This window comes from Octodon degus, unplaced genomic scaffold (genome assembly GCF_000260255.1).
Source record: "Octodon degus isolate 3935 unplaced genomic scaffold, OctDeg1.0 scaffold00071, whole genome shotgun sequence".
In the NCBI taxonomy this organism is placed as follows: Eukaryota; Metazoa; Chordata; class Mammalia; order Rodentia; family Octodontidae; genus Octodon; species Octodon degus.
In genome coordinates, this window is record NW_004524647.1 from 9,116,063 (window position 1) to 9,126,297 (window position 10,235).

Genomic DNA, 10,235 nt, shown 5'->3' on the forward strand with positions numbered 1-10,235 from the left:
AATTTCTTTTTTTCTCTCAGCAGCTACCTTTATGGTCATGGAAGACTGCAGTATTATAGCAATACATATTCTCAGCAAATCAAAGTATGTATGTGTGTGTGTGCGCACACATACACACACACACACATAAACCTCATGCATGAATTCATACCAAGTGTCTCCATTAAAAGCTCTGGTATCTCTCAATGCTGGAGAGTTATTTCTAGATTATTTCTAGATTATTCACCAGACTGATAGCAATTAATCCCTAGATGGAAACTGCAGGTTTTTCTACTTTATGCTGTTTAATCATAATAATAACTGGAAACCTATGTATTATGTTCTGAAAGCAATAGATAGACACTTGTTCCTCTGTAACATAGTAACTTTAACTGTGGTGGCAAACCTATGGTGTGCATGCCACAGTATGCTGTTTGTATCACTGAAAGCTCTAGAAGGCTTACCATCACTGGTCTATAAACTGGGGAGCTGCATAAAGGCCCATGTGGGAATATCCATCACTACTTCATAGTCTGTTTTAATCCTCTCTTCCATCTGCCTCTTTCTATCCTTCAGTCTCCACCATTTTTCTTCTGATAACTTTCTCCTCAAAAATCATCATATGGAAGGCTGGTGTTTGAAATTCTCTTTCATCCCCCATAGATGTGTTTTGTCCTCTTTTCCATTTTGAAAACCAAACTGGTGCCCCACAGTCCTGCCCATCTCTCAGCCTAAGCTGATCCCAGCCACTGTTCAGATTGCCCAAACTAGAGCCTTTCCTTCTGTGGTACTGTGTGGCCAGGAAGTAGACCTCTGCCGACTCTTTCCTACTGGCCTCAGGTTTTATAGTCCTCGTGTTCTGGAATTCCTCAGTCTCTTCTCTAACTGATGGCTCTGACTTCCAGCCCAGGTTTTACAAAACAGTGTTCCCCCAGGATGCAGGATGTCCAAAGCCATTTCTAGAAGGGACAGACATGCTGATGAGCCTGTGGTGATCAATGTCCCGGATCTCTGTAGCACTGAGTGCCACGTTGCTGAAAAGCACATCTGCCTTCCCACCGGGTAGCAATTCCATGATTCTCTGGAAAGTTCTAGAGTCAGTCACATCAGTAGGACAAAGAAAAGTTGTTCCTTCAAGAGGGTGGAAGTGAAGAAGATCCATCCCAAGCACAAAGCCAACGGGAGAGCTGGGATCTGTGCCTCTGGCACTGACCCTCAGCACTGCCATCTGACTCTAAGCCACAAGAGAGGCCCCACAGTCCAACACCCTGAGGCCGGGTCACAGAACCACACGCTTCTCATTGCTCTCTAGGAGCTTAAAGGCAAATGGTAACTCTCCATCTTGGCAGCCTTCACAAAGAGGTCCTTCAGATGCCTCACCAGCCACAGGTGCACAGTGCCTGTCCAGCCCTTGCAGTGCCTGCAGCTGTGTGGAACCTCTGGCAGGGAAGCACACAGCAGTTTCCAGGTGCCTGCCACAAGCGTCAGTTCATGCCCTCCCACCCCACCTGAAACCTGTAGCCTTCTTTAAGCAGCCACAATACCTCATTAAATTCCAGTCATCTTAGGGCCGGGGAGATGGCTCAGTAGAATAAGTGCTTCCCTGGCAAGCTCAAAGGCCTGAGTTCAATCCCCGGTTCTTCCAAAAATAAATAAAATAAAATTCCAGTCATCTCACTTCATAAAAATCCTTCCAGTCAAACTGGGCACAGTGGCACATACCTGTAATTCCAGCACTCAGGGAGGCTGAGGCAGGAGGGCAACAAAGTCAAGTCCTGTCCATGCAACTAGGCAAAAACCTGTCTCAAAAAAGTAAAAATTGAAAAGTAGGATATCTGAGAGTATAGTTCAGTGGTAGAGCAATCAGGATTCAGTTCCCCCATACCACAAAAAGAAGTGTCTTCTGTTCAACCTCACTACCAGAACCCTACCTAGATTTCAACACTATCCTAATTGGATACTTCGTTTAATTAAAGTGGCTCAAACTTGTAATAACCAATGTGATGTTTAATTTATTAGTCTATTTATTTATCTATTGGCTCTATGGATTGAGTCAAGGGCTTTTTGCACTGAGCATCTCTAACCTTTTTTATTTCAGACAAGATCTTGCTAGCCATGCCTGGTAATCCAGCAGTTGGAGGCTGAGGTGGTAGGATTACCTCGAGTTTGAGGCCAGCCTGAGCTATGCAGTAAGTTCAAAGGAAACTGATCTTAGGGTTTGTGTACATTTCTTTGGCTGGCCTCCAACTTGCAGTCCTCCTGCCTCAGCCTCCCAGAGTGTTGGAATATGTACAACCATCCCCACCTCCAAGTGTTCTATATCAAAATCAAAAGCCACAAAGTTGACTATGTCTTTAAAAAGTCTCCATTATTTTAGATAAGATCCCAATGCCTGACAAAAGCTTAGGTGATCTGACCTTAGTTACCTGCTCAACCAAATCGCTCACCATAACAGCAACCCCTTATCATATGTTCTGACATACATATTGGTGTCCAGTGAGAAAGAAGCCACTGTAGGCATTTTAAACATAGGCATTATAACATAGGAAATTGACTTCAGAAGTATTGAGAAGCTGGAGGGGAAAAATGAGCACAGATTCAGAACTCTATGAAAATTGGACATGGAGAGAAAACATTCTCTCAAGCTTTCACAGAGAGCAAATTGGTCCAGCAATGGCTGTGACTCATCCATATGGCTAACACTGACAAAGGATCTACAAACTGAGATTTAACCTGGGTTTCAGGTTAAATCCTGAGGGGATTTGACTGACCTTATTAGATATAAAAGTTACATTTCTTGTTATATAGGTCTTGCTCTTTCTTGGTCTTAACCATCCAGCAGAAAAGTATGAAAATGAAATATAAAATGTAAAGCCATATTAATATGATGAGCTGTAAAATGCTCAAGTCAACTTTGGACATTGACAGTCTTATGGAAAACCCACTACTATTATGAACTATTGGACTATATTGGGATATTTTGCTGAATTCATGTACCTACAGTATTTAAATGACAATAGAATGCACTTCTCTGACAAAACTAGCCAAAAAAGGGGGACACAAATGAACGACCATTTTGTATCTGTATACTCAAAATACTTAGGATAGATATTCAGCTTCATTCTCTTAATTCAATGAATAGAGAGGTTTGATCTAATAGTGTTTGAGACAGGATATCAGGTCTGCATCTTGTACAATGAATAACCACTAAGACAACAATATGCAATGTATTGATTATTGAAAATGTACTAGTAATTGGTTGTGAAACTCTCATTGATATTTGTTTATCAATAAAATTTTTTTTTAAATGAAAATAGGGTGGTAGCTGAGCAAAGTGCTGACTCAGCCTTGGGCAATGATGTCACACAGCAGTTGTGTGACATGAGGCTCATGGAGTTGAAGGTGTTCACCACTGCACTTGCCATTGCCAGAGCCACTCTACTGCTGAAGTGACTGCTACCACAGCTACTGTTGGAGCTCAAATATCCCCATTCCCTGGCTACTTCTGCTGCCACTGCAAAGATGCTACCAATGCTGAGAGCGTGCCTTCTCCCTTGCCCCTGTCTGCAGTCTACCAAAGCTTTCCATGGGTGGAACCTGGTCACAAGCCAGTTGGCAAAGTGATGCAGGAAATATGACTTGTTGGCTCTCAGCCCCCTGAAATAGAAAGGAAAGCAAGAACAGAGCGGAGCCAACAAATTATTGGCACAGACACACCAAATATTTTTGTGTTCCAGGAAATTACCATGCTGTTTCCCTTCTGGGCATTCTTTTCCCTTTGTCTGGAATTTTCACATGCACCCTGTCTGCCTTCCTGCTTGCCTTGCTTTCTCCTCTTTTTTTGAAGTCTCCGTACAGATGTCAAATCTTGCAGAGATCTTATTTATTTCCTTACCTGGATGAAATTCCTCACTTCTGGGTTCCCATAATACCCTCTATTCGCCTTCCCTTACACTTAACAACCCCACCTTGTAAGTGGATATTTGTACTCTCACCGCTTAATAGTAGAACACTACACTATTCATCTTTTATTTTTTCCTTACCATATAATTCATAATAGGTACTAAATAAGTACTGTTCCTAACCCAAGGGTTATTACAGTAGCCTCTAAATGGTCCAAGAACTCTCAGAATTGTGCACAAAATACAGAGCACTTGTATATTTTGCAGAGAGAAGTTTCATCATCTTCTGGTGTTAGACACCTAAATGATTAAGAAACCATATGTTTGGACAAAGGAATGAGCTCACAATAGTCCAGTAGTTCTAAGATGAAAGTAAGAAAGGAGAAAGAAACTGGATTTTTATTTTCTTTTTTTGACGGTATCTCACTACGTAGTTCATGCTGGCCTTAAACTCAATGCAATTCACCTGCATTGGCTTCCCCAGTGCTGGGATTACAAGTGTGCCAGGCTTAACATTTTGAAATATTTGCTTCATGTCCTGTCTCTCTGTGGTGTGTGTGTGTGTGTGTGTGTGTGTGTGTGTATTTTAATGGACATTAAACTCAACCTTCATACTGAGTTATATTCCCAGCCTTTTAAATTATTTTTTGAGATAGGTATCTCATTAAGTTATTATACTGCTCATGCTGTGTTTGAATTTACAGTTCTGCCTCAGCCTCCCAGATTGCTAGGATTATAAGTGTGTTCCACCATGCCTGTCTAGAAGCAGGATATTAAAAAAGACAATTTCACTGGTGTGGTGGTACATTCCTTTAATCCCAGCATTTAGGAGCCTGAGGCAGAAGGATCACCTGAGTTACATAGTGAGTTCAAGGCCAGCCTGCACTACAAAGCCAGATCCTATCTCAAAAAAATTAAACTGGATACTTTGGAGACACAGTCGCAGTTGTCAGAACAGCTGGAATTTGCTGTAGATAATTCACATGATTTCAACAAATGAAGTTCTTGTAATGGAATTCCGTCTGAGAAGAAAAGCAACTACCTGAGCCAGAAGTTCATGGACAGAAAATCTTAAGTGTATTGCAGGATTGGAGAGAGCAGAACATCTTTTATGATTTCAAAATAATCATAAAAGATGAAATAATCTGACATCATTGGTGTGTGTCAGCAGCTTGCAGCGATTTTTCAGGGCTATGTTTGAAGTAAACATGAAAGAAAGAGATGATGAAAGTGTTATCATGGCTAATTTGTCCTCCAAAGCAGTAAAAGCTTTTCTTGATTATGCCTGTGGTGGAAAAACAAAAATAACAGATGATAATGTGAACATGTTCTTCCAGTTGTCAACATTTATTCAAGTTGCCTTCTTATCCAAAGCTTGCAGTGACTTCTTAATAAAAAACAAAACAAAACAGTATCTTTAAAAATGAACCAATAACACCCACAAATAAGAGACTATTTCCAGTGACTTGTAGGAATCACAAGTCACTGGAATATTATTGAATTCCTGAATATAGGAAAATGAATTTAGCACATAGACTAGTGATGCATATGCAAACAGAAAATAATATGCACAGCAGAAATCGTTTGTGAACTTGTCATTAGTGGCAGCTCTATGGGGTACTTTATGTATAAGAATTAGGACAGTCTAAGGAAAAAGGATTGCATGTTCAGGCACAGCCTCAACATTTTAGCAAGAGTCTTTCTCAAAACAAAAAATGAAAAAGGGCATGGTGTGTAGCACTGAGCAAAGAAGATCCTGGGTTTACCCAGAAATCTTGAAAACAAAACAAAACAAAACAAAACAAAACTAAACTAAACAACTAAGAGTTGGTGGCAATGGGTGGGGCTGGTACATGGTGGCAGAACAGGTCAGATGGGTGTTCTCATTCCCCAAAGCGCTGATAAGAACATTTCAGGCATGCTCTAGCTCAATGATGGCAAACCTTTTGGTCTTCCATAATACAAACAGCCTTCTGCAGCACATGTGCTGTAGGTTCACCACCACTGTCCTAGATCCTTTTGTCCTTTGAGTTAAGCTCATCTAACATCTAAGTATAAAGAGGTTATGGGAAAATAGCATAACCATCATCAAAAAGTAATGATTATTTCTTTGAATCATCCCAAAGACTAGAATAATCCCAAGGCCTAATGTTTCTTAGGTCACTTTAAAACCATTCACTTAAGCCAAGCTGGTAGTACATGCCTCTATCCCAGCATTCCAGTAGGCTAAGCTGAGATATTCGCAGGTTTGAGCCCAGCCTGGGCAAATTAGCAGCTTCTTATCTCAAAATAAAAAATGAAACATGGCTAGGGAACCAGCATTTAAGTCAGGCATTGAAGCAGGGTTTTACTATGTATTTCAGGCTGGCCTTCAACTCACTGTGTAGCCTAAACTGGCCTCAAACTTGTGATGATCCTCTTGCCTGAGCCTCTCGAGTTCTGGAAATATAGTCCTGTGCCACCACATATGGCCTACCTTTTTCTTTATACAAAGATGGTGTTATCTGTTTCTCAGAAATGAGTGTTAGTCCTGGTATTCCACTATTTTACCAAAATAGTCACGTTCACATGTTGAATCATGTGCCCCAGGGTTTGGCATAACTGCTACTATAAATAACAAAGTATTAGAAAGCACTTTTTCTTCCAGATAAGCAAAATATAAGTTATCATTTTAGCCAACAAATATTCACTGTGTAAGATTACAATGAATGAGCTTCTTAGGTTGACAATAAGCTCATTTTTAGAAACCAGTGTCTTTCTATCTCCCTAAACCTTCAGTCCTGATGAATCTACATCAACATCTCTAGAGTCTTCTGTGGAACACTAAAGCCTCAAGGGAACTGTCCTAAAGTCATACAAGTTTGAGGGGTGATGCACGTTGTACATTTCCTAGGGAGCATCACAATGATATGATAAGGGTTCTGAGAGGTTTTCATTGCCGTAGCTGTTTTGGAAAGAAATTTGGTGGTGTTTCATAAATTAAATATGTGTGAGCCCATAACCCAACATTTTATCCCTACATATGTAAGCAAAATGTTTTTCTGCTATATGAGAAGATAAAGTGTCCATCAAAGTGTAATGCACGGTGGCCAGGAGTAACTCACTTGTCCCTCCTAAAAGAACAGATAAATAAAACGTGATGTGCAAGGACACTTTTTGCAACAATCAGGATTAACCTTCACTGTAGCAATGTAGAGAAAGCTGAAAAATGGTGAGTGTAACATTGAGAAACACAGTGAGATTTATACCACAATACACTTACTGTAAAATTTAAAACACACACAGTTTATTCATTGTTTAAAATGCACTTACATTTAAATACATGAGTTAAGTTGAATCATTAAAGGCAATGATAAATGAGAACAGAGGCTTATGTTGGAGAAACAATAATAACATAAAAGACATCCTCCTTGATTCTTTGCAAAGAATGACATGGGGGGATAGATGTTAACCTACAAGTTCAAAGAGACTAGAGAAGGACATTCAGCAATTCAGAGAAGCTGATGATCTCTTGAAAGATAGGCAGCAAATGTCAAATGTAACTGATTTACCAGATCAGAAAGCTGAAAGACTTAAGAGCCAGCACAGACTATAGTATTAAGAAGAAAACTTAATCAAGCTTTAGGACCCAAGAAAAGATCATAGCTTAGTGGGAACAGATACTGCTGAAGACTAGAGATGAGCTGGGTGAGAAAAAAAATGTATGTTTAATGGGAAGTGGAAGGACTCAAGCTTCTCCTACTGCTTACCCCACCCACCCATCTAAAGGTAGGTGTTGACTATGGAGAGGTTGACCAGATAGCCCTGATTCTAACACTCCAGGCACAGAGAGAAAAGTTGCCACATCAGAGTGAGGAGACTATGAATGGTACCTGACACATGCAAAAAACTGACTACTCATTCATCCCAACCAGCCTGGCTATGGGATCCTGGCACTGTGGAGGCTCCCAGGCAACCTTCCTGGCTGCTTTGCTTTTTTAGGGCTGGAGGGGCACCCCTGATGCCCAGGTGGGCACCTATAAGAAGAGGCTTCCTTTCAGCTGGGCATGGTGGCACTACCTATAATCTCAGCACTGAGGGAGGCTAAGGCAGGGGGATCTCAAGTTTGAGTCTTAACTGGACAACTTAGTGAGATCCTGTCTCAAAAATACAAAGAGTTGTTTTGTTTATTTATTTATTTAATTTCATACAGAGGTCTCACTACACAGTTCAGACTCATTGTGATCCTCCTGTCCCAGCCTCCCCAGCCCTGGGATCACAAATGTGCACCACCACACTCATTTTTGATGGCCTGCACTGCACACCCAGGATTCCAGGACTAGCACAGCATGCAGTATCTGGGATCAAACCTGGGTCCTTGTGCGTGCCAGGCAGGCGCTTAGACCACTGAGCTATCTCCCCAGCCCCAAGATAAGAAGAGATTTTAGCTCAACTCTTTTTTTTGGCAGAACCAGGAATTGAACTCAGGCCCTTGTGCTTGCCAGGGAAGCGCTTATTCCATTGAGCCATCTCCCCGGCCTTAAGAAGAGATTTTAAAAGAGCTTAGGATGTAGCTCAGTGGTGAAGCACTCCTGGGGTGCACCTTAAGTTTAAAAAAAATTACCAGAGAAGGACTGACAGAGGCCCTGCAAACATCAGCGCCACATTTTGAAGTGTGCTGGATATGACAGCCCTGCAGGTTGGATTGACGCTAGAAGCACTTGATGCCGGCCACATTCTCACTCAGGGGAGCTTATAATCAGGGTGTTTGTCCTAAGACTGATTTAGAACTGCTAGACTTTAGAATAAGCCTGGAAAGGATTTTGAAACCACCATGGAATCTCCCTATATACACATGAGCAAAGCTACAGCTAAGAAAGTTAAAATAGCTTGTACCATTAAGTGTGATCTCTCAGTTAAAGTACATGCCTTTTCTCATGGTCTTTTGTGCAGGCTCTTGTGAAGTCTGGCTCTATGCTTTGAAGGTTGCCATTTAGACCCAGAGGGTGTCTTCAGGCTTTAGCCCTATTGCTGCAGTGATGGTGCCCGCTGCAAAGCCATCAGCATGTTCACACTGCGAAGCTGTCAGTGTGCTTTATTTTTGTGAGTGCAACTGATCTGACAGGTTTGGCTCCACTACACTGTGTGTTTTGCTCGTTATCTTGTTGGCTGGCACAGCAAGAAAGCAGCCAAATTACAAGTTAAATATATGCATTGAATTTTGTTATCCCTGGTGCTTGTGGCTTTTTTAAAAAATAGCATTCTTTTATTAAAAAATAACAAGTCTCAGCAACATTTATTGTTCACAAAGCATTTAAACAATAGTCTCTGGTTAGAAGAGATGGCTGGGGAAGCAGTGAATGGGTCAGTGTCCACTTCCTCTGTCCTGGATTATTGAAGTGGTCTTATTTGCTCTCTTCACCTTTCACCCATATTTTTCTTGCTCTCTCCCTTCCCTGGCCTTCTTTCTTACTCTTTCTCCTATGGACTCTGTCATCTATATTGCTATTGACATTTCCCAAACTACTAGCATGAAGAGCCACGTTGTTTGTAAATGTGGCATAATATCAGAATTACTGGGGCTGGGGAGGTGGCTCAGTAGAATAAGCGCTTGCCTGGCAAGTGCAAGGGTCTGAGTTCAATCCCTGGTTCCACACAAAAAAAAGAATTACTGTCCTCCAGTATGTGCCATGAGCTTCCCTAACCTCCACTGATATGACTCTACATTCCCAGTTCTGTCACAGGATCGGCTTCTCTGGGCTCTTATACCCTGGAGGCCAGCTCACCAGTACCACTAGACTGTGAATGTCAAGGGTAAAAGTGTCCTAGGATGCTTCTTTGAGGAGTGTGACCTTTGTGCATGAATCAGCCTCTCTTCATACCACTCCATGTCCACATGTTGCCCAGGAAAATGGCTCCAACGATTAGAATCTTGGTCAGCCAGTTCTAGGTGCATATCGAGTCACTTGGCACTTGTTCTGTGGGAGGCACCTGGCTGTCCCGTATCACACAGGCACTTCTCTTTCCCTTTCTGTGATATGTGAGACCATTCTGAGTAACTCTGCTGCTTAGCCTGGTTGGCAGGAGAAGACACCTTGGACTTACAGGGCAGCATTTCTACAGCATTAGAATGCGTACATTGTGGAGTTCAGCCTTAAGTTGCCAAGATAATGGATTTTTATTCTTTTTTTTCTTAAACCAAGGGCCTTCACAATGAGCAACATCCCCAGCCTTTTTTATTTTGAAATGAGGTCTTACTAAATCACCCAAACTTGACTTAGGTTTGTGATCCTGCAGCCTTAGCCTTCTAAAGTGCTGGGATTATAGGTGTACATCACTATACCTTAGTACTTAGAAAAAATACACATAAGGGGC

At 41.6% G+C, this 10,235-nt stretch overlaps 1 pseudogene; it reads right to left on the reverse strand.

Moving 5' to 3' along the window:
• Positions 1 to 544: 544 nt before the first annotated feature.
• The window catches only part of LOC101592949, a 16,631-nt pseudogene continuing 6,940 nt past the window's right edge, over positions 545 to 10,235 (reverse strand).